General features: G+C 33.1%; 1 protein-coding gene across 1 annotated transcript in view; it reads left to right on the forward strand.

Moving 5' to 3' along the window:
* LOC138138784 (histamine H2 receptor-like) overlaps window positions 1-25,990 on the forward strand; it is a 117,036-nt gene that overhangs the window by 25,009 nt on the left and 66,037 nt on the right. Inside the window, exon 2 of the mRNA XM_069058850.1 lies at window positions 20,980-21,069. The gene's annotated coding sequence lies outside the window, so the exon portion shown is untranslated. The remainder of the gene's footprint in view (window positions 1-20,979; window positions 21,070-25,990) is intronic.

Here is a 25,990-nt window from a genome sequence, read left to right on the forward strand (position 1 = left end):
GAACCGAAGTAACTCTACTTTTTTAAAACTATGTAACGATTGCTTTTTGCTCAACAGGCCTCGGTTTCATTGCAATATAATGTGAGAGTTTTACTGCTTAGCCAGCTTTTCTTTTTCCTTACTCTACTAACACACACAAACGCCCGTATATGTCCCCACAATTTCTGTCTCTTATGTATCTTAAAATAGAAATTTCAATCAAATTGGAAATAGGTCAGAGACGGGGCACAAGGATCATTGTTTTCTGTCTACCATACCAAAGAAAAAAAATCTTTCGTCTTGCGTTATTTATTGAGTAAATTCAATATCAAGTTTCATTCTTTTCAAAATTAATGCTGTATACAAAAAAATTGATTATGCCAACATATGTATACAAAGAATAAGAATACAAATTAAATTTAGAGAGAGCAATCCATAAATCACCAGATCCTAGATTAGACTCATACCAATTAATCTTGGAAAAGAGTTAATTTCATCACGGATATGGGGATATGTTTAAAATAAGATAATGTCAAGCTACTCGAGGATAATTCTAATTGTTCTCCGTCGAAAGTTTCAGAATTAAATGCGCCAACACAAGAATGCATTAGCAACTTTCAAAACATTTGGAGGGAGATAATTTAGGAGGTTTGGAGATTTGATACTGTACTTACTACTCAGTAATAGCGATTGTTTTTATTTTAACACTTTATGATCTGGTAAATTTTCTGTAGGAAGTATACAGAGTGATCAGCAAGAAAAAGAATCAAGATTGCTACCTCATCTTTTGTTTTATCGAAGCGTTGTTCTTATTGACACGCCGTTCAACAAACTCCCGATATTTTTAATGATAATATTTTGAAATTTGGGTCGATAATAGTATGATTAGGTCCTATGTACAGCCAATTAAAAGATTAGGTGCTTAGTACTTATGAAATAAACTAAAAAACATATTATAAAATTGCAAATGACAGCAAATGTTATGGAAGTTTTCTGAATAAGTTATATACATATTTGCTATACACAGTCGTTTTATTGGTTGCCTACCTCTCAAAAAATCTATTGTTAATTAATTAATAATAATTAATGCTTTAACTTCAATGGTAAAACTCATTTTACCACTTATTGTGAGATAATTGTTGCTTACAATTACAGAAAACGTCCGTAAAGTTTGCCGTTGCTTTAAAACTGACGTTTATTTGAGATTTCACCAAGAAATCTGCTTATCAGTGGCGCCGCGTTTCCCAATAAAGCTGGTAAGTTACCCATTCTTACGAATGTAAAATGTTGTTTTTGTTTATTTTATAAATTTTCTCCATTATCAGATAACATGATATGATTTATTATAAAGTAGCGTTTGAGACCACAAATTGTCTACGCCCATTAATTGAATATTTATTTGCATATGATTCTGCTACGACACGACCGATAATTATCAATGTCTGCACTGATTTCTTTTTGATCACTTTGTATCTCGAGAGTGGTAGATTTTGAATTACTTTATTATTTTACATCAAAACACGTGTCTGGTCCTTTTGAGATTTAATCAAAAATGTAACATTCATCTAATGTCATCTCTCATCAAAGTCGTCTTTGGATTTATAACGCCGGTCTTAGTGTAAACTTTGATTTTTCTTTGGTTTTATCTGACGTGTTACATTCCATCGTAAAAATTTTACATAATTTAATTTGTAAAATAGTATATTAAAGAACAAGTTTTATAAGGGTTGATTTGGCGCACGAGTCCCAGGTATATAAAACGAGCCGTAGGGGAGTTTTCTATGAGACGAGTGTGCGCCAATGCCCTTGCAAAACGAGTTTTTTATGTTACTTTTTCGAATATGCACCCTTTTTTTAATTTACAAATAAAAAAATTAAATCTTTAAATTCTATGGAATTTTGTATTAATTGGTAATTCAAGGTAACGGACGCAACAACATCTGCAACAGATGTTAAAAAGTAGAGTTTGAACGTTAATATTGGTGGAAGTTTTTTGGTGTAAATGAAAATAATACACTGAAATATTGATAAAAATTTTCTTAGAGATCTATTAAACCACGAGTGCTTTAATAGATAGCAATGAACCCCTACAGTACTTCAGAGACGGACATTGTGAAAACGGAGCATGGAATTGTAATGCCAAATCTTGCTCGCAAGAATTTACAGGATGTTTTCAAAATGCGTCCATCCTGCAAAATGTTTTTTACAAGACAGTTGCTCACAGTGTAGTTCTGTTTAAAGAATCCCTCACCAAGCATATTGCTAAGAGTGGTTGCAAATGTATCGAATCACAAACTAATTTGTTCTTACAACCCTTGTACGAGTATATTGGACTTTCAAAATGGTAGATGTACAAATAGAAAAAGTCCAATACGCAATACTGTAAGCTTAGTCTTCTCCGGGATAAAGTACATCAAACACCTATTTCGATATGAGGCAAAAGTATTTCCATCACGTATGTGTCACTCAATTTTCGCATTATTTGGAAATTTACGTGTCATATTAAGTGAAACCAAGCCTCATCGCTAGAGTTTCCAATGCTTTAGTGATCAGTAAATTTGTTCTTCAGTTGATATTTATACAAAAGAAAACAATTGCAATTTGATACAAATTCGAGCTGTAGACATTACTGTGTTAACCAGAGTTCCGCAAGCATCAATTCCTACTAAATAAATATAAACATAATGAAAATCCTCAAATTTGACAACAGCCAGCGAAAAATTGCGTATTTTGACTAAATCTAAATCAGAAGAGGGGAAGTCAGACATCTTGACGTAAAGGAATAAACTTACATGTCAATCCACCCACTTTTATAAATTCCATCAGCTGGATTTAGAAAATTTTGAGAACTATTTGTGGATCAGCCAAGTCTATAGTTTCATTACGACTAGGTTAAAATACCATTCTGCTTCCGCTCACAAAGACCCTTTCCACCCTTGTTACCCCCAAGACAACGCTGGCAAGAGAAAAACGTGCCGTTGTCAAAAACAATCTCCCAAGTTTCGCCGTCGGAACTTGCAGCAACATCAAAGACGCTCCACCGTTTGGCGGAGGCGCCGGGTCAGGACCGTACCGGTGGAAAGGTCGTCGATGTCCTCGTCAAGGATCGTCACATTAAGAAACAAACACTCCGTCAACTGGCACCTAATTAAACGTTAACAGGGATCGACTCGACCTCGACATCTCGACAATCTAACCCGAGTTTAATCGTTATCGATACGCGAACCAGGTTTATTTTTAGTCCGTAATCAGAGGCGTCCCGGCGCAAGAGAGTCGTACACAGTAAGAGCGGCGCTGGATTGTAATTCGATTAAGGTGCGGAGGAGCGCCTAATTCGGTTACGGACCCCTTTTGACTTTTCTAATTAGCGGCGTCTTAAACAAAAAGGAAAACAAGGTAATGGGAGCACCTGATCCGGAGAGGAATGCGGTCGACTCGAAGTACCTTAATTATCGAGTTTCACGTAAGGTGTTAATTTTAATCAATTAGGAAATCACGGACTAAATAATGATAATAATAAAAATTATTTTCTCAATAGAGCTCGTGATAACACTTTTTTTAATGCTTTGGTTTCAGCGGATAAAGGTTACACACCTTTAAATTTAAGTGATAATATAATTTCAGATATTGTTGAGCCAAATATACCTGACACTATAGCAAATATAAAACAAAAGTCTTTACATGGGAGATATTTTAAAGAACTAGAACAACCAGAAATTAATATTCAGGCTTCTCATGCATGGTTTAAAAAATCAAATATTCATCCTGAGACTGAGGGTTTTATATGTGCAATACAAGATCGTGTTATAAATACAAGAAATTATAAAAAACACATATGCGGTTTGCAGTCGATCATTGATAAATGTAGGATTTGCGGAACTGAAGGGGAAACCATTGAACACATCATTTCTTCTTGCACCGTTTTGGCTCAAAGCGAATATAAGAAACGTCATGATATATTCGCAAAAATTATACACATGAATTTAGCTGTTAAATTCAAATTATTAAAGGATATACAACCACATTATATTTATAAACCAGAAAGTTGTTTGGAAAATGACAATTACAAATTATATTTTGATCGTACAGTTTTAACTGACATTCATATTCAGCATAACAGACCAGACATTATTATTTCAAATAAACAACAAAAGCAAGCATATCTTTTAGATATAGCTGTTCCAAATTCACACAATATAACACAGACATATAACACAAAAATTAATAAATATTTAGAACTCTCCGTTGCTATGAGAAATCTTTGGTGTTTAGAAAAAAAATCTATTTTACTACTTATAATTTTAGCAACGGGAATAGTACCGCAATCTCTTTTTAAAAATTTAAAAATTTTGGACTTAGAGAACACATTGGTGGTTGAAATTCAAAAAGGTATATTATTATACTCATGTCATATCGTGAGGAGATTCCTTAACATTAACACAGAACATAAAACACAAAAACGTCAAAATGTGGAGGCGAGACGCCGGTAATTATGTTGATAAGCTCTGCACTATTACTTGATAGTATAATCAGTAATAGTGTATGTACTCCGGCAAAATTGCCGTGCCGCCGGGTGATGGAGGGTTAAGGGATAATCAAGAGTTAAATAGTTTTCTTCGTTGCCGACAAGAATTGATTGATTTTAGAAATAACGTAAACGGGGAAAGTACACAAATTGCCATAAAAAATTCAAAATAAGGATTGTGTTTAAATTTAAAAACTTGGTAGAGTTTGGGAAGGTTTTATTGAAACAGGTGGATCGATCTAATTTTTTAAAGAGAATTGCAGTCAAAAACAAATAAGGATGGTTGGGTCCAAGTTTAATGCATTTTGATGAGATGCAGTTTACAGTTTGCAGCAGGACCGTGCAACAGTCCATTTTGCGATGGACGCTTTAGATTTGGTGCGTGCCTTTTCTGGGGATCGACCAATTAATGTAAATATATCAAGCATGTGGCCTCATTTAGATTTGTTTATTTTCTCTCACTTAAGAAATTCCAAATCTTGGGAGCCCATTTATAATTCAAATAAACCCATAATCCTCGTAAAATATAAAAAATAATAATCTTTTACAAACATATAAATTGTAAAGTATTTGATGGGAGATTCAAGTGTCTTGAGCAAGAGAGAGTTAGTTATTTTCACTAGTTTTTGTTTTGCAAATATTTTTATTTTCTGTGTATGCAAAATATGTTTCGTTGCTTGTTGTTTTTCGTCGAAGCTATACAGGGTGATTTACGAGGAATAATGAGCCCGACGGAATAGAAAATGCAACCCGCAATTCATCAGGAGAAAAACCCGGACATTTACCGCTTCGATGTCCGGATTTTTGTTGCAATGTATTGTGGGTTGCATTTTCTATTCCGTCGGGCTCATTATTCCTCGTAAATCACCCTGTATTTATAGAAAGTACCAACATAGGGAAAAATTAGAGTACAGTAAAGGGTATTATTTTTTTTATTCTTCTTACTAATACGTATGTTGCCTTCATCCATCTATATCTATCATTTAATATTCTACGTTTTTTATACAGGGTGACATTGAAAGTTGTGCAGATATTTTAACCAGTGGGAGAACTCCACAATAGGTAACGATTGAGCCAATAATGCCTTATACAAATGTTGATATTTTTCGAGAAAAAGTTTTTCAAAAAAAGTTTGGGAGCCACTGAATTTTATGAAAAAATGGGCCCAAAAAAATCATAGACTTTTTTGTTGTCAAACATTTAATTCAAAATTAAGTCACTTTGACAAGAACCTCAATCTTAAACTCAATTTAAATCACAAACCTAAAGAAAACCGATATGACTTTGATGATTTATGGTGAAGCCCGTCGATATTCAGAGCTAGCACAGCAAATCTACGATGAGAGGTTTCCTCAAGTGATACTTTCCAGTACACGACCCTTTGAAAACGTTGTGCGATTTCGGGCATTTCGATATTAATAAGCGTAACCTTGGCCGCCAACGAGAAAATCGCATTTTAGTTGCAGAAGACAAAATTCTTCACGAAATAGAAAACCAGCTACGAACAAGTACTTAGCGTCTTGAAAATCACCTGGGAGTTTTCCAGTTTGTAGTTTGGCTACAAGTTCAAAACACCGCTCAGGAAATTCGCCAAAACAAAGGCATTTTGAATCGCGTTCGGCTTTCTTGTACACGTCGTGCTGAATTTTGCATTGCAAACGATGGCAGGCATTTTGAGCAACTTTTTTTATGTTTTATTTTATGCTCTTACTCACAATTACAGTATTTTTACTTTGTTGTTTGGATTGTTTTCTGAATAAGTTGAAATGATGAAACTCAAACTCAAACATAACCTCGAATGACAGAAAAACTTGACAAATTTGAAAATTTTCAGCGGTTTCGAAACAAAACTGATTCCTTTGATTCTTTTGTAAACCATTAACATTTGTATGAGGCAAGTTGAGTTATTTTGTCTTCTTTTAACACACACATACCTTAGGTTAAAATATCTGCACAACTTTCAAAATTAGACTGTAACTATTTGTGTACTCGTATTATAAAATAAAAAAATTACATTTTTTAATTTATAATTTATTAGATCCTTTGGGTTTTTCTTAAACGCCTAAAAACGTCTATTCCTGATTCCCATACGATTTTCTCTTGTATTCTTTTTGTTTTTATGGATCATTTATTCATTTTTATATTTACAAAGATTTTTTTAAATTTTGTTATCAAAATCACTTAAACCTTATTTTTTATAAGTTTCTCATTTTTCTTTGTTTCTCACTTTTAATTTTTTTACAAAACCTCTATGCCTTTTTTCTACACATTTTAATTCATACCTAATCAATCTTCCTTGTACACTTATTTCCATCTACCTGTGCAGTCTTTCCATTTGGATATTTTTCCAAAATCATATCTTCACTTCATTTTTTATTTATTTCTTGAGACTGTATTATTATTAAGTTTGTCATCAAGCTTCCACTGTCTTTTTCATATTTTCTTATTTATATGTCCTTTTTGTTCTTTTTATATTTGTTTAATAAATATCTATCCTGTTCAATCTGTCTAAATTTATGGATTTGGTAGTAATATTATTTCCCTCTGTTGTTTTTGTTCAACTTTCTTTCTCGTTGCAATTTTTTTTTTTGCATTTTTACTTAATTTCCTGCTCATCTATAATATTTTGTTCTTTGTTTCTTATTACCACTCTATCTAAATATTTGTCCTGTAAATAAGTTAGTTTTATTCTTCATACCACTAAGCTTATCTACGAATTTCTCTTTTCTTCTTCCTATTTTTTTTTTTGTAAATTTGTTGATTAACCAAAAAATAAATTTTATTATATTAAATTTATATTAAAATTTATTTTTTGGTTTCTAGTTTTATGATTTGTGATTTGTCTCACTTGCCTTTTTTCTTCCTTGTTCTTGTAGTATATTTTATGTCCCTTTTTTTCTTGGTTTTTTATTTATTTCTTGAACCGGTGTGCTGCAGGAGTTATTGTTTTCCTGCATTTTTTTTCTACTCTATTTGAGTCGTTCGTCAAAATATTTTGTATTATTATCTTTATCCTTCTTCATTTATTCAATTTTTTGAATTTTTTTTTTCAAAATTTATATTAAAGATATTAGGTATACATGTAATTTACATTTTTTTATCTACTTTGAGTTACAAATAGGCTCATTATTATACCGGAAACAGTTTAATAATGAAGCATTATTAAACTGTTTTTGGTAACTTTTAGCTTTTCTTATATTGTCAACATCAGACGTCAGACGTCAAGGTAACGAGGTAAATTTAGTAAATATAACCTTACATTTTTGTGAAAAATGTCTATTACCAACCCACGCGAAAGTCCCTAGTCTAATATGAAAGCTTGAGCAGCCGAAATTTCAGGGATTAGTAAAGCAAAGTAGATAAATAATAGTGTATTATACTCGTTTAATAAGACGTATTATCACATTCGTTCCATTAAACACACTCATGTGATAATAAGGCGTCTTATTAAACTCGTATAATAATATACTATTATAATTCAGAAATTTCTAAATTAATGACGTTGTTGTTATCCATTTGAACTTTCACGTCGCAACATTGTTTGTCAGGTGTGCACCCACCCTTAATAAATCCGCAAAGTCGTTTTGTAGAGCCGCCCTGTGTATACTCCGAGTTCATAAAATCACGAGAAAGCTCGTCCATTTGTTTGTTCCTAACCCGATCGAGGAAGAGGAAATCTGTTTTCGTTCCTGATAGGAGTTCGGCGATAATTTTAATTAAATTAAAAGGATTAATCGAGATCAAAGGAAATCACGTTCGAACAATTCGATCCAGACAATGGTCCCACTTTCGTTTGATTAAAATGAGGTAGTCTGCGATTTTAATAAAATAACTCGGATTAATGTAGGTAAAACTGCAATAAATTTTAATAACATTTCTAGTAAATATTGGGATGGTATATCCAGGTAACAGAGTTTTGCGACGTTGTTTTAACTCCTTGCAAGAAATGGAATTTATGGATATGGCTGATAACAAAGAAGTAGGAAGAAAATTTTATTTTTGAAAGTTTCCCGACTTTGATTCAGTTCGTTCGAGTATTTTCGAACTTCTACAGCCATAAAAATATTTAGATAGGACGGGTCTCTTTGCTATTGATTTCTTTGTCGCTAAATTTATCTTGAGAACTTTTTAACAGTTAATTGTTTTATTGTTCTTCCGGGCGCATTTGCTACCGGAACAAATCCATTCGAAGTGAAAGTTAAAATTCAACCAAACTTAAATCCAAATCATTATTGATTTTTGCCCCACAACTAATTTTCACGGGTCAATCTACGATTAGACTTTGGTGTTTCGCAACCAACAAGTAGGAGCGGTAATTTTTTTGAAACTGTTGCGTAAATGTCAATTCAACATTAGCCACCTACACAGAGTACTTTCTGCAATAAATAAACTTCGTGAATTGACGTTTTCGTCATTAATTTTCAATTTTGTCTGTCGCGGAAATTCATTGAAATATTTCTCTTTATTACCAGCTTTTGTTCAAGATGCTTGACTTTACTCCTTTAATGAGTTGCAAGGAACATTTTTCTCTTTAATATCCTCAGTTCTTTCAAGCCAATTGGCTGCTTCATAATAACCCGACTCCTTTAAGATCGAGTAATTAGTCAATAAATTACACCGTAAGATCTAATTAGAGTAATTAACTTCCAGTCAATTTAAATATAGTAATTATCGAGGACTTTTTTCCAAGTCTATTATTTGCCAATAGCTAGATAACTATTTTTGTTAATTAATTAACATTGTTTCTTTCTCATCAACTGCAAAAATAGTTATTTGTATATCAAGGTCGCGAAATCATTCTTCAACGTATCGAGAGAAAAAATGCCGAGTCCGTTTGCGGCCGAGGCAGGACAATCTCGAGGCCTTAAAGGATTTCGGGGTCAAGGTGTACACAACATTTTTTGTGCAACCGAAAATAATTTGTAATTATTATAGAACGAACAAGCAAAATGTATTTCATTGTCAATAAATACACATAAATTAAAGGGCATAAATGAAACAATTTATTTTGAAATAATCGTAAAAATGTCGGTTTCTAATTTCATATTCGAAAAATCTAAACGCCAGTCTTACATGGATATGTATCAAATATTAAAATGTTTATTTTAACGGCCGTCGTTAAAAGCAACGGCCGCGAAATTGGATTTCGCGGCCTGTTTTAGGTACGCGAAGTCCTCGTTTTGCGTATGGTTGCACATTTTTTTTTAAATTCTGTTCCAATTGTTTTCTAGAAAACAAGTTACAATACAAATTCTACTAACAGAGATAATAATTATTCGTTGTACTTTGAGGAGAGGTAGATAGTGGAGGAAGTCGGATGGGGTAATTCCACAAGGTTCTTTCTCAAGACCACTGCTGTTGCCTTAATAGTAGCGTTAACGAAATCAACAACGAGAACTGAAAATTGGAGTTACGCCACAATCGCAATTTCTGATCTATATTAAATAGCAACATTGATTTCAGATTCATAAGTTCCATTTAACTCGTTTTATTTTTCAGCAGACGTTTGATCTAATCCAATATGACACTCCCTTAGATATTTCTCGCGTAGCAAGCCTTTCCGTCTTCTCATTCACCCTTTTATTTCCCTGTCGATTGAAAAGAAGTAGCGGCACTTGTTGCTCGCGATAAAAACGCAATCGCCCGACACACCCCAAAAGACCTCCCGACTAAACGAGAAAGCTCTTAGAGTAATAGAATGAATTAAAGCGTGAATGGGCATAGACCTCGGTTTAATTCGCGCATTTTAATCAGCCACCGGCGTAGCAACAGCACCTCCTTCGTCCACTCTTCGGAAAGAAATGGGGAAAAAAAGAGAAATCTCGTCTCGCACTCGGACACCTATTCGGTGTACCAGAGGAAAGTCAACAGATCCGTAGAAGGTGGGATAAGGTGATAAGCGACGGGGACAGGCTCAGTTTTATATTTCGAAGGGGTAGGTGGCGGCTGTAAAATCCTCGGAAATTTCCTTTTTATGATTATAGACCGGATCGAAGGAGCGATCAGACACCGTGCAATATGCCAATTTGAGCCATCTACCGCTGACATCCTTGAACTTCAAGAATACGTACGCCACGGAGTGTATTATCAAGTTAGACCGTGGTTGTGGAGTGACGGTGGAGATTAGCGGAAATTGCACATGTCTTTGACAATTAAAGGGAGATGAGGGCGTTTGTGCAGCTGCCATTTAACAGTCGGGTTGGTTAATTGTCCGGTTTTTAGACGAACATTAGTTTGTTGCGCTGTGGTTGTTCTGGCAAATGATCTACGTGGATGAGAATATTTTTGAAGAAATTATGAATTCACCAATGCGGAAAAAATGATTTAGTTAGTCGTTTATTTTCAGCCGTCATGGAAGAGCCAAATAGTTAGATAGAGTCTATTTATTTTTAGTACTATCATCTTATATTACTAAACATGGTTTCTTTTGAACGTCTTCCATACGTTACCATACATTATACTAAGGTTTCAAAAAAGTTTATATTTGACTTTTTTTTTTAAATTTTTACTTAACTATTCATTCTTTGAACTAATGTATTAGCTATTGGGTTATATTATAACATAAATTTCGAAGTAATGGAACTGTGTTGTAAAAATGGTGGAGGTGCCGGGATATTTTATACACCAAAAATAATATCTATCTACCCTTGCGATTAAAATGTTATAAGTTTTTCCAGCGAGAGATTGGTTGACATAAAAATCACTAAATTCTACGCAGAGAAAGTACTACCTAGTGTAAATTATTTATTTATTTACCTTCATGCAGTAACATTTTTTGCTCTGAAATTATGCTCTAATTAATGTAGGTATTCTAGTGGATTTTGTAGTGTTGGGTTACAAGTCTACAATTTAAAATCTCCCAATCTGTCGCTGGACGAAGTATACTTGATCTTTTGATTTGAATAGATAAAAGCACACTTTAACATCTGCTATAGATTTTTTTTTGTTATTGTCTGGGGTAGAGAAAATCTGAAAACCGACATTTATAGACTTAATTGTGGCGAGTCAAATTAAAAAATCCGCAAGAGTCTTTAGCATTACTGGAGAAATTCCCAAATACATACTATTTTATTTGCAAAAATGGTGGAGGCGCCAGGATATTTTTAAACATTTCAAATGTAGATGTTGTCGTAATAATACTTTATTTGCCCTACGGGCTAGCAATTCCAAAAAAATAAATAAAATATCATTTTTCTTTCTATTCCCCACCTCTTTCTTTTTCTATTCTGTCCCTCCTGATCCATATCCCTTTCCTCCATCCAGATGTTGTCATTTTCTGGAACATGATTTCTCACAACGATGATATACAGGGTGTCTCACTTAAGACTTTCGAACCTAATAACTCGGTTATTTTCCAAAGGATTTTTGTGAAATTTAAAATGCGGATATTTTAGACGGTGAAGAATAAAATCCCAACAATGCAATTACCCAAGTCTTAAAAACGTAATTTTTACATGCCTTTTTAAAATGTTGAATCACTTAAATCACGTCAATAAAAAATGCTGTAGGGAGAAACTCTTCCTCGAAAGACGTCTGGTTTGCAAGAAAAAAGCAAAAAACTGTGTTAAACGTAGCTGCAGATGCAAAAACGTAGACGCGTATGAAACAAACGCGCACCCTCGCCGAATTTTGGTCATCCCTTTTCGCACAAACGCAGGTGACATATTTGACATTTATCTTGCTAACCTTACAAACATTTACAAAGTTAAAGACAACATTTGGACGTAATTTATTATCCTGGATGCTTTAATTCTTCCATAAAGGACTAAAACACGATCGGGATATTTTAGCAAGGTAATTTAGTTCACGTGCGCTTCCTGTGTCTTCAAATAAATTGACGACTCTGTGAACCTTAAATTTTGTAAAGCTTAAATTTGGATAGTGTTCCACGAGAAAACGAACTGTGCCATTGAAGTTCTTATGACACTCTTCATAGGCAAAAATTGTTTCCTTTTTCAACAATATTGAAATTTCGGCCATTGTAGTCTATTTTTAGAGTATTTTCAATAAATTTACACAATTTGACGTTTCTAATAACGTGCGCCCAATTTTGACAGATTTTAAAGGGTGTACAAAATGTTGCTTGGGAATCTTTCATCAATTGTTTCAAAAGGTAACTGCTCAAATACCTTCAAATTTTACATTAAATTTTTAACAACAAAATCTAATCTTTTCGTTAAATCAGACGAGTGATCTAGTTAATTGTTTGTGTAGACCCCTATTTTTTAATGTTTAAAATTACATTTTTTAACTTGAGGTTATTTTACTATTACTAATTGAACCTTCGACGTCTAAAATATCTGTATTTTAAATTTCATAAAAATCCGTTGGCAAATAACCGAGATATTTGGCTCGAAAGTCTTAGCTGAGACAGCCTGTATATCGAGCGATCAAATTAATTTGTAATCGAATCATCCATGGATTTGAATTCGTATGTCTTTTGCCATTGATATGTCCAGATCTAACCTGTGTTTCAAGCTGTCATTATTGGAGCCTGGAGTTCAAGTAACGACATACGATTTCGGATTCATGGATAACTCGATTACAAATTAATTTGATCGCTCTTTACTGTTCTCATTTTTTTGTTGGAAACATTCATTTTAAAGTGAAATATGTAGTTTACTTCTCGATAATAATGCTGTGATTCCTAATAACAGTGCGTTGAATGCTTACACTATTTTAAAAGCATATTGTACAAAATCAAATAAAATAAACACTTATTTGATGAGTTACCAAATTTAACAGAATTTGTACTTATGTAAAATAACGTCAAAAAATCTTTTTCTTTTGTTTTTCAACCAATTATTTCTCTGAAGTTTTCTTCTGCTTTGAGACTAATTACATCTAATTTATCTTATTCCATTTTTGTGACGTTTACTTTTACACTTTCCAAGGTATATTTTTACCTTCTCTAGGTTTATTTCTTTTTTCAACAATTTTTTTTTCATTAGTTTTGTTGTCTTTAAACCTCGCAGTTTATTTATTTTTCCCTATTTTTAATCATGAAATAATTTTACGTTTTTCATGTTTATTCATTTGAAATGTTCTTCCTTTCTTTATTTTCTTTTCTTTATTTGTTATTTTAGCTCTATTTTCTTAAGGTTATAGTATACTGTTATGTCTACTCTTCTCATCTTTTTTAATATTTAATCTCTGCATACTCAGATGCATTTCATATCCGAATTTCTTTTTTGACATTTAGAATTTAAATCATACAATTTTTCTTCAAGCAATCTTTACATCTCAGCTTTATAGCTTGTTTCTTGAAGAGTATCGCAAAATATTAATTATGTCACTGCGTTCACCCTTAACATCCACCTACCGCTTCACACATTCTACATTTGAATTGAATTTTGAAAAATATAATATAAACACATTTTTATTGAATGAAATGCATATCATTGAAAAGCTGCTAGCAAATACATCGAAGCAGCATTTATCTTTCTCATATAATGTATCAATCAGATGGAATTTTGTTGGCAAATTTTTCAAAACTCAGAAAAGCAACTTTGAAGGAATTTATTCCTAAATTATTTCAAGGACTATTGTGTTATTTTTAATATATCCAACTCGGTCTGGAGGCTGGCAATGTTCCTGAACTTTGTAATAAAGTTACATTGGCGACAAGGCTCATTGAAGACATGCAGAAGTTAGAAAGTTGCAAACTTAGAGAATGAAATTTGCACTACTAAAATAGAAACAGATAACTGTGTGAACATTATGACAAACAGGTTGCAGTTTCTAGGAAAAAACTTCACGTTATATTCTTAAAACTCGGCTACTGGACAACGTTAATGAGTTTTGCGAAAGCTTTGAAATGTTTTGTTGTGTTTGGTAGGATCACAAACAGACCAGCTGGAAAGTGTCCATTTGTGATGTGTTTTTATACAACTTGTACCATGTTGTGTCAAGTCTCGTCCTTTTATATTGTGCAAAATATGTAATAGCCAATTTTATCTATGCATATTAATGTTACAACTTTTTCTAATATCATATTTACTTATTGTAGTGGGGATAATCTATTATGATCATACTATTGTATATTATCCAGTTATTATAAATGATTGTAGTCAAGTTTTATTTTTAGAATTGGTTGTAAAACAACTCAATATTGTTGGATTCAATCGTTAATTTAAAAAAATAAATAAACAAAATTGTCATCACCTGACTTTTAACCTAAAAAATGATAGTCACAGCGACAAAAATTGACAGTTCACATGAAAGCGGCCAAAATTCCATAACACGGGCAATAATTTATAAAAACCTGTATGAGTAGGTATATGACAAGGTGCGAAAGTGCATTTTTTCTTTTGAGTGTACGTTTACTGCAGAGTGCAGTGAGCGCTATAATTACACGAGTGATAAAGTGCCAGTTTACTCCGTCTTGTGAGGGACTAAAATAACGCTTTACACAAAAGTTGTGCACAAAATATTAAATGTAACACAGTAAAGAAGAGTTTGAGGGTCTCTACTTTTTGGAAGTTTGAAAGCAAGTCCAGCAACCAAAGCGCAGGCATGACCTATAGATCTCTTAATTTTATTGCTGCTATGCAATATCTGAATTATTAATAATTTCAAAGATAAATGTTTAAATAATTACGCAACACACAGACAAAAAGTTTTTGTGATATTAAAATTGCAAGAGTTTCGAATTATTTAATTTGTAGAATTGAAAAAGTTTAACGGATAACGACGAATATTCTGGCCACGATTTAAAATTTTATTATACTTTGACTATTAATTTTTATCGTTTGAGTTAAAAAGTTTCTGTTTAAATTACACAAGTTCCGACCATAATTCAAATATTTCACAAAATAAATACTTACGTCTAGACTGTTCGCTGCGAATGAAATTAAACGTTCCCTTTTTTTGATTCTCGAGGGTTTAATAGTCTTGTTACTCCACAATTACTTTATCGTCGACATTACAAACAACAGATTTTTCAGGAGCAAAATTGTTCAATTAACATAATGTAAACTAGGGTGATGAGTTCTAAAGTGGCAACAAAAATATCTCATTAATTGTATCGGGTGTTCATTTAAATTTATCCTCAAAGTTGGCGTTGAAAAATCGATTGTGAATGCACCGCTCGTCAGTCTGCAGAGTAAAAACACAAACAGAGATTTAAATAGCTGATCCGTGATCTGTAATCCATGGTGTGTTCACAATTGACTCTTCAACGCCAACTTTGAGGATACATTTAAATGAACACCCGATACTTGTTACAATACAGCTACCATGGGATATACTTAATTCCATTTCTGACATTTTTTGGAGAGACATTCTTCATACCCATAACTTACTCAATCGTAGTTTGTTAAGAAGAAATTCAAATGTTAGTTTAAAAAGTGTATTTTATGGAAATGCAACATCTCAGTTTTTGATATGAATATAACAGTTCTTCCACGAGAAATTCGTGTTGTAAGGCTTGTTATTTTCCAGAAGGACAGTTATCATTTCATAGTAAGCGTGTTATCTACTTAAGACTTAACACAACATTTGTCCTCTTCCCCCTATGTAATAGAATAAAACCATCTCATCTTGTTACATTTAGCGAATTAACAATTAATGAAGTTAATTAAAACATTCATTTTCAGAAGGTATTTATGGACTTAACATAGAAATTATAAAATGAAATTTTTTTTCTCTGTTCTAAGTAATCCTGAATAACTAACGAGCCTTAAAAGATATCAAACAGGTCGTCACTTATTCTGTTTTTTCTAAACGTATCGTCTATTTGGTAGACAAATCCTTAAGATGTATAACTCCATTTTGAAAATATACCTTCATTTGTTGTGATAAAAATGTTCTCTTCCCAAACTCTTTCAACGGTTTCCACAATTCGTGTTCATGGTCGACCACTTCCGTTCTTTCGTCCTATACTTCCTGTCATTTGACAACTGATGAAGCTACGCTATACGTCAACAAAAGCAAACACCAAGCAACTTGAGCACAAATCTAGAACATTATATAGAGTGTTCATTTAAATTTCCGGTCAAAGTTAGCGTTGAAGAGTCGATTGTGAACGCACCACTCGTGTAAAAACACAAACAGCACCAGCGTGATCCGTAATCCGTAGTACGTTCACAATCGACTTTTCAACGCCAGCTTTGACCGGAAATTTAAATGAACACCCGATAGTATCGAAGAGCTGGTATTTATTTTTCCCACTTTCTGCATTTCCGGTAATTAAAAACATTTTGGTCCGGGCAGTTGGCTAAAAATTTGTCTTTGCAAGCTTGAACTTTGATGTCCATTCTCCGTCTCTTTTAACACCGTTACGCTAATAAGACATTATAAGGAACTTATTTTGTTCAAGTGTCAAGACCATTTTTGCTTATAAAATATTTGGGAGGTTATAAAAAAATTATGCTGATTTTCAAATACAAAAACAGATAAAAAATTATCTAGCTTTGGATAAAAGCTTTTTTTGAGAATAAACAGACCAGGAACGCAAGAAACAACAAAACAGGACTTCGAAAGCGCAAATAAGTAAGTTGACTTTGTGTTGACAGCCTGTGAATATTTGACAGTTTGCGATTAGTATTTCATGAATTTAAACGAGGTGGCAAATTCAAATTCCAGAGCCATCTGCGATCCTACATTCTTTTATAGACAGTTAGTCTGTAGTATCGTAGAGCTGGTATTTACTTTTCCCGTTTTCTGCATTTCCACTCGGTGATCATAATTTTTTTACCCAGACAGAACAAAACATCTAAACACTTTGCAAATCCACCGAAAATCTTCCTACGTTCGGTATGTTTGTTAATTTGTCTGCTATGTTCATCCACCCGTTGCATGTGTAACTGTTGAGGTTTGTAATTAGAAGTGTACGTCTAAATAAAGACATATATTCGAGTGTGAGTGGGAATAAAGCTGCAATTATTCGGTCTTCCGTTTCAGTATCCCATGATGATATTAATTTGCCGTTGCTATTGAGGTTTCAGATAAATTGCTCCAACAATCTCGACGTAATATACTGCTTGATATCACGTATACTTGTTTGATTAGAAACTCCCACCCATTACCCACCCTTCCTCTTCACGGTTGCCGTCTCCGCAAAGAATATTGTTCACAAAAACTTCCTGTCTCCCTCCGATGTCGTCAATATTTATTCCCGATAATCTTTGAGATGCTAATATAAATTTAGTAGACTTTTTGACTTTGATCGGTGTGGAGCTTTCTCCGATAAGGTGCGAGACTTAATAGCATTTAGCGAGTTTTTTGCCGGTGGTAATATTATAGCAGTATGGAGCAGATAAGCAGCTTAGAGTTGATAGTATGCCAGGAAGGGTGTCAAGCTTGATAGATGCTCGACTCGGATGGATGAATGAATGAGTAGATCTCAACAAAAATGTTAACAGCATCTCGGTTACTTACTTTGGGCGTATACATATTTCTTTTCGATCAATTTCGCGGTGAAGTTTGCGACGGTGTTAAAACAATATTGGGAAACTTTTGTAATTTTATACGAGCTGTTGTTGAGTTAGTGTTCATTTTATTAGGGTAATGTCTGCTTGATGGGAATTTACTGTTTATTCAAGACCAGTTCTGGTTCGTTCGTCTCGAAATTATTATTTTTCACTTAAATTAATTTTTAAAGTGTCATTTCATTTGTGCAACATGAGATTTTAAAAGTTGCTGCGAGATATTTCTCGAGTGAAAGTACATTTTGTTTAGTCTGGATCAACCACCGGTTGGAACATAAACAGATAAACTTTTGCTGTGTAGACAAGAGAGCGAAATTTAAGACAAAGAGAAAAAGGATAAAAGGAACGACTCATCCTCAAACAAAATAAACTGAAGTGGTAACGCTAACAGATTATTTAATCTCAATGCTTCATACTTGATCTGATGTCAAGTCGCTGCATTCGAACGTTTATAATTTTTTTTTTGCCAAATGTCAGAGTTGAGACGTTAACTTAGAACTTACAATTTCACCTTCTTGGTTAAATTTTGGCAAGACGTGATTGATGTACTGTAAAAAAATGGTAAAGAAACGACTAAAAAATGTAGAAAACAGATTTAAAAAATGTTGATCTACACTATACAGGGTGTTTTCGAAGTTGAGGCGTTCTTTGTAACACGAGGTACTATACATTATTCTTAAGAATTTTAGCCTAAATCTTCTTAGTAAAATGTTTCTATTAACGGAGATAATTGATTGTATATTTTTATTGTTTTCTAAAATTTTGAGTCCGGTCCTGTCTATTTCTCCGCTGTACTAGATTAATAACTGACGTGGCCCAGGATGGTGTCTTTCTGGAAATCGCTCTGCGTACTCTCTGGACGCCGAAGCTGCATTCTGATAACGTGATAACATTGCCCATACATTAGCGACATATCTGTGAGCTCATTATTTTCGTAATGATGAGGCCATTCCGACTAATTAGATGACAACTCTGACAGTATTTTTGATTAACGTCCATGCTCATTTGATTTTTTTTTGGACAATTCTAATTTCTAACAATTCAGGGCAAATTTGAGCAGGACCGGTTTCAAAAATTTCAAAAAAATTAACTTGTATCTTCATTGCCGTACACATTTTACTGAGGTGATTTTGGCTAAAACTCTTTAGAACAACGCATACTATCTCATGTTGAAAGGAACGCCTCAACTTCGAAAACACCCTGTATAGTGAAGAGACGAAATCTTAAATTACTACCTTGCCTGTCTTAACTCAAGTCTTGACTCAAGATCTTAATCGCCTTTAGAGCTAAATTAAAAAATAAGGAAATTATGTATTTTGTACATCGACTTGAGCACGTTTAAGTTCCAATCCTGATTTAGGAAATAATACAGTTCACTGTTTATTAGTTAATTAACGCAAACAATGAAATTAATAATTGTAACAGTGAAAATCAATCGGTAATTATTTGATTTCGTTTGGTGACTTCAAAAGCGTCTCATTAAATTATCTTTGAAGCTTTACGAGATAAGTTGCTACATTACCATTGTATTAATTTCCTCCCTTTGATTGTTTTTTATTCTTTTTTTTTTGGAGACGTCAACAAGTCATTAGAAGTACCGTGTGACGAAAAATTTCAATTGGCAATTCATTAAGATTAAATTATCAGGTGTCAGTCTTAGTTAGGTTAGTGATTTTGAGAACGTTGAAATCTTGATTTTCATAAATGTGTCAATTATGTGTGACCTGTCGGTTGTAAAAGAATTTCCTCACATAGTGCAATAAAACAATGAGATTTAAAACTCCCGGGCCTTTATTCAACGGTGAGCACGCAACTTGTTTATAAATCGAAACTAGCGAATTACCGATCCAACGATCAATTTTCAAATGACCTTCGCAAAGTCGGGACATCAATTAAATTGCAGTTATCAGTAATTACTTGCATTAATTCGGGAATTGTGCCAGGCCTGTTTTTGACCACGTTGTTTTTCAGGTATGAAAAAACAAAATAATCAAAGAGGACTATTCGTCGTACTCAAGTCTGCACTGCACAATGAAAATTTTTTACTCTAAAGTCAATAGTCAATAATTAATAATGACAGTTACTGTTGTTATGACATCTGATGACATTTGAATTACATTTTTACGTGCTGCCAACTGAAACGTATTAATCACGACCACCTCGATTTTTTTTATTTTCGATAGCACGGTACTTAGTAAAGAGCGTTAAAAAAATTGTGGTCAAGTGAGCTGATGCACGCTTTTGTTTGAGCTAACGTATGACGTTGCTTCGTCACGTGTCAAATGTCATTTATTCGGCGCTGTGAATTATTTATTTTGCAAAAATAGTTCACTTCAGAACTAACCGATAAAAATTTTTCTGGTTTTTCTAGTGAGACACAATGGTTCTTACTTTCAATTATTTAATTTACATTAAAATGATAATCAAAGTGAGGTTATTTGTCTGGGGAAATGTCAAAGCATTCCGACCAAGAAGACGACTTACGTTTGTAAAAGAGAGCGGGAAAATCATGCCCGCAATTTGTTTGAACGCTCGTTATAGCTGCAAAGTTGGCTTTTGTCTTGGGGAATTGCAAGGATTCGATCTGAGCCCAGTGATGTAGACTATCTATTTAATAATAATAATAATAATAAAATTATCTTGGGAATAGTCTCGAACCAAACTTCGCCAGTTCCAAAATGTGTTAGTTTGAAACATAAACGTTGTTTATTGTTATTAAAAAATTCTTGCAAAAGCTTCTTTTAAATCTTTGGATATAACATTTACAGTTTATGTGGCATTATATTTGTTCAATAAAAATATGAAAACAAGGTGAGAAATATCTGTTCATTATCCTTCAATAGTCCTGACCCCTTAAATCAAATTTTAATGCGAAATTCAAAACAACCGTTCTTTTAGCGGTTCACAAGAAACGTCATTAAGCTCTCACTTTCTAGAACCAATCACTCGAAAACCGTCCATCTTCTATTTTTATGCAGCGAAACTGAAATTTGACACCATAATAATGAGACACTGTATACTCACTGTTCCCATTTCTTGTTTCAGATCAACACCAAGGATCTCTCCGAGGATTCCTACAGCGGAGTAACGTAAACTCCAATTAGTTCTAGTTATAGACAACTAAAAGAAATTGACGTAAGTGAACAACCCCAAATGTACCATTCTAACAATATCTTTGATTGTGTGACAGTTTTATGCTTCACCATTTTCACACAATATTTTTAAAACCTGGTCTAATAATAGATTCCCTGCAATATCTAGTTCGGTAGTCGACAATATTCGTCGATGTTCTAATCGCTTTCAACATTATAATTACTTCGTGTGGTCGAATGACAGTTCAGTTTCCACTTCTTGTAACCAAGAGAGGGATCGTCTCTCTTTTGAACGTGAAACGCTCTAAAAGGGACTGAATCCTAACGAAGGATTTACTCCCGTAAACGCGACGATATTTTGAAGTTTCTAGACTGTTGCATATTTTGCTCTCACTAATTTATCAACATCTGCTTTGTGATTGGATTCTATGTGAACTCATTATGTCACCATAATGGGTCAGCGACTCATTTATCTTTGGAAATATGAACCCTGCAATTATGAGGTTTGACACAAGCACAATGACGAATTTTGATGAAGTGTAAAACCTTTTCGGGAGAGGTGTTTTTCGATTATTTTTATCGACATTAATATTAATAATGATATTCATTATTTATAACAAGGTAAAAATTGAAATTTTATTAGTAGAAGTGCGCCCCACTATAGTGGGAGGGATTTCGGTAATTGTTCACTTTAACTACTTCTGGAATTTTCGTGTTTTTTCTGGCTGGACACCCTCAGGGCGTCCTCCTAGATCATTTCCCACCATTCAAACCTTGTGCAAATGCCTTTTTTCTCTCTCTTGTTGTGTTTCAAGGTCGCGCCAATGTCTTAGTACAACTAAAGGGTAAGGAAAATTCATTTGCACAAGGTTTGAATGGTGGGAAACGATCTAGGAGGACGCCCTGAGGCTGTCTAGCCAGAAAAAACGGGAAAATTCCAGAAGTAGTTAAAGTGAACAATTACCGGGATTTCAGTCCACTCGGTATGCATATCAGACATGTGCCAAGCTGTTTTTGTCCAGCTGTAGATTTTTTTTGGTCGCGTCTAGGGATATGAGAGGGAAAAATTTAACGAACTGTTGAAAATTCAAAGAAACATCAAAGCTCAAGGGTTGTGAATTAAGATTAAGAATTAAATGGAAAGAGAAATGAAATTACATTTATTTCATTTCATTCAAAATAGCAAATAGTTTCCCTTCATTTTAATAAAGGGAAACTATTTGCCATTTTGACGCAGAACTTCTTTGCTTCATTAATGGAACCCTTTCTAATCAGATTAATGTATTTTCGTCTTTTATTTACAAAGACAAAGTGAACAGCGTGGATCCAAATCTGACTACGATTAAATTTTCTTAAGATGGACAAACATTAGTGAAAACTACATATTTGCATTAGTTTCCTAGCGAAATTGAATTTTTCGTTTTTTTTTTTTTAATTTATAAGAGTGCACTTGTAAATCCCACAAAAATAAATATCATTCTCTAATTTGGCATTGATCTGGTCGTAAAACCGTCGCATGGGATTATTTAACTTTGGAATAAAATCGGTTGGAAAAGACGAGTCGAATCTGTGTCAAGTTTACATCTAAGTGCGATTTTTACGTTTATATTTTTATCATCCCTGTTCACCATTTTGCAACTATGTACCGGGTGTCCCATCACTTGTGTCCCGTAGGAAAATGACTTTAAAACTAAATTATATTTATATGAAGGTATTATAGATCCATAAATACCGTTCACCGCCACAAAAATTGGGTATTACTTTTTTGTTAAAATTAATTACCTAGGTACAGCAAGCAAAAAACTATCACTTTAAAAATTAAATTTTGTTCGATGCAGTTCAAATTTAGTATACGTTATGAAATAGTTATAGAGAAATAAAATCCGTAATTAGAATTTAATTAAAATGTTTTGATGTAAAGATATTTGGTTAATTTAATTTGGGTCTTTCTACTTTATAAAAATTTATGGAAGACAAAGTTAAGTTTGTGGGTATTATTCTTGTCCGCAATTTATGGTACGAAGACCATTCAAGAGGGTTCCAGCGGTACCTGCCTGTGGTACGGCGTCAAACACACTGCACCCCTCATAAATCTTCGTCTGCAATAAATTTTCATAAAGTAGAACGGCCAAAATTAATTTAACCAAATATCTTTACATCAAAACATTTTAATTAAGTTCTAATCACGGATTTTATTGCTCTACCATTTTTTCAAAACGTATACTAAATTTGAACTGCATTGAACAAAATTTAATTTTTAAAGTGATAGTTTTTTGCCTGCTGTACCTAGGTAATTAATTTTAGCAAAAAAGTAATACCCAATTTTTGTGGCGGTGAACAGTATTTATGCATCTATAATACCTTCATATAAATATAATTTAGTTTTAAAGTCATTTTCCTTCGGGACACAAGTGATGGGACACCCGCTATACATTTTTAAAATGAATTGAAACGTTCGAGCGTTGACAGTTACTGCTAAATATAAAGAACTTGGTTAATTATATCGTCTTGATCCGAATGTGTGGTGAGAGTGGTGATGGTTTGCTGTCTTGATGTTTATTTGAATGTTGTCACTGTCATTTGCTCGTAACGGATGGAAACAAAATCTCAGTCCGATCAAATAAAAAGTAAACGATTTTTACTTTTGCAGTAAACAATTTACATAAATGATTCACTCGTACGTAATTCAATTTGTTTTACGTGTAAAGAAGTAAAAGTAATTTCAAGTAAATCTTAATGTTATCCGCATAATCATGAATTCATGAGATATTGTAAAAGGTGAAATTTGTATGTATGTATGTGTTTTGTTCGCTTTTAACTAAAGAATTACTGAACAAATTTCGATGGGGTTTACACCAATAGTTAGAGTGTTTCTCTAGCTTAAGTTTTAATACACAAATCATTCACCAAATTGGGAAGGAGAGTTGAGTAGTAACGAAAAATATGGATTTTTGTAGCAAGCATTCGAAGCGGATGCTTAGCACAGGTTTTAGATATTTGACACACTTTGACAGCGTTGTAACCTTAACCAAATTTTCTAATAAAGAAATTGGTTAGGGGATTGTAAGCAATTTTTCGGAAAAAAAAGTTAAAAATATAAGCAAATACAGTAAATCTAAAGAAGTAGCAACTTCTTTGTTATCAATGTTGGTGAAAATATTCTTTGAGAAACGGCATCTACGGCTTGTTAACTGAAAATGAATAAAGCCAAAGCTCACCAGAGCTTCACTGTAATCTCCGGGGCCTAATAAAAGCTCCAACGGCACTTCCCAATATTCTGTTTTAACATGGTAAGAGGAAGACCATATATGACAAGCGATATTAGATTTTTAGTGGATTTAGAAAGAAAAGTTCAATACTTACCTGATGTAAGTACAATGATTCTACAGGGTCATTATAAATGATTGTAGTTGAAGCAAGCGATGCCCATGTTATGAAATTTTTGCCGCTCTATACAAACATAACTCTAACTTATTCATACTTATTCACATAATTTTGATCATTTTCATATGAAGTGGCAACCATAAATTTTACATATACATATTTAGTTTTCACGCCAACTTGGACTACAATAATTTATAATTTAATTTAATTTTGAACGAACAATATTTTAATACTATACAGTGCGTTCATAAAGTTAGGAATAAATTCGATAAAACTGTAAGTATTAATTTTTGAGAAAAATCCTCGAAGAAGTCAACTTTGTTTTTAAAAAACGCATATTCTTCAGTACTTTACTTATGTTAACAACTTTTCATCTTTTCATGACGTCATCAATACATATTTTTTTTTAAACTACAACCCCCATTTTTTTCTTCTTTTTCTGATAGACCTTCGTACTACCTAAATGATGAGAAAAAAAAAATTGGTAGCTTACATAACATTTTTTTTGAGAAAATGACAATTGATAATTCGAAAATTTAATTTAATTTTTAAGGTAAACATTTTTTTTCTATTGGTGTAGTTAAAATTGAAGGTTTATTTTAATGGAACAAACAATTTAGAACATTTGCGGCAGAGAATTCGCGCTGAAATGGAACAAATAAGCTCTGACATTATTGAGCGCAGTGTACAAAATCGGTAAGTGCTAAATGGTTGGCGGGAGGCAGTTTCAAATTTGCGTTGAATGTTATTGGTAACCTTAGATGTTTGTTTGTTTTTTAAGACCAATTAAAATTTTTACAATAAAAATTAAATTAAATTTTTGGAGCAAAATTTGTCATTTTCTCAAAAAAAATTGTTATGTAAGGTATGATTTTTTTTTCATTCATCGTTTAGGTAGTGGGAAGGCCTATCAGAAAAAGAAGAAAAAAGTGGGGGTTGTCTTTAAAAAAAATATTGATGACGTCATAATTAGGAGATGAAAAGCTGTCAACAGTCAACACAAGTAAAGTATTGAAGAATATGTAGATACATACTTTCTAAACAAAGTTGACCTCTTCGAGGATTTTTCTTAGAAATTTATTGCGAACTTTACAAACGCACTGTATAATTCATACTTAATGATTTTTATTTGTTTGATAAAATTTGGCGTGGGCAGCATGGTGCCCGTGTGGCATGGCGTTAATTAACGTCCTTCGTACGTCAAATATTTTTACGCGTTCTACAACGAGGCTTTAAGAGGAACACTTTGAATGTCAATACTGAAAAGATTGATTTATTAAGATCAATTACTGAACAACACCTTGAGACAATAAATCAAAAATGTTATTGACTGTAGAGTGCCAATTATCTATTTGTTTCAAAACTTGCTGCACGTTTTCAAAAACTGTGAATTTATTTATGCATTATTTATTTTATAAGGATAACGCCAAAATAAAACAAATTGGCCCCAACGTACTAAAAATTCTGTTCCATAAAGCCTATAAAAATAGGAATCACTCTCGATAATTAGGAATGATTGGCCGAAATGACGTCAACTTGGAATTTTCAATCAGGACCTTTCCCCTCGTCCCCGACCAAAC

This window comes from Tenebrio molitor, chromosome 9, assembly GCF_963966145.1.
Source record: "Tenebrio molitor chromosome 9, icTenMoli1.1, whole genome shotgun sequence".
Taxonomy (NCBI): Eukaryota; Metazoa; Arthropoda; class Insecta; order Coleoptera; family Tenebrionidae; genus Tenebrio; species Tenebrio molitor.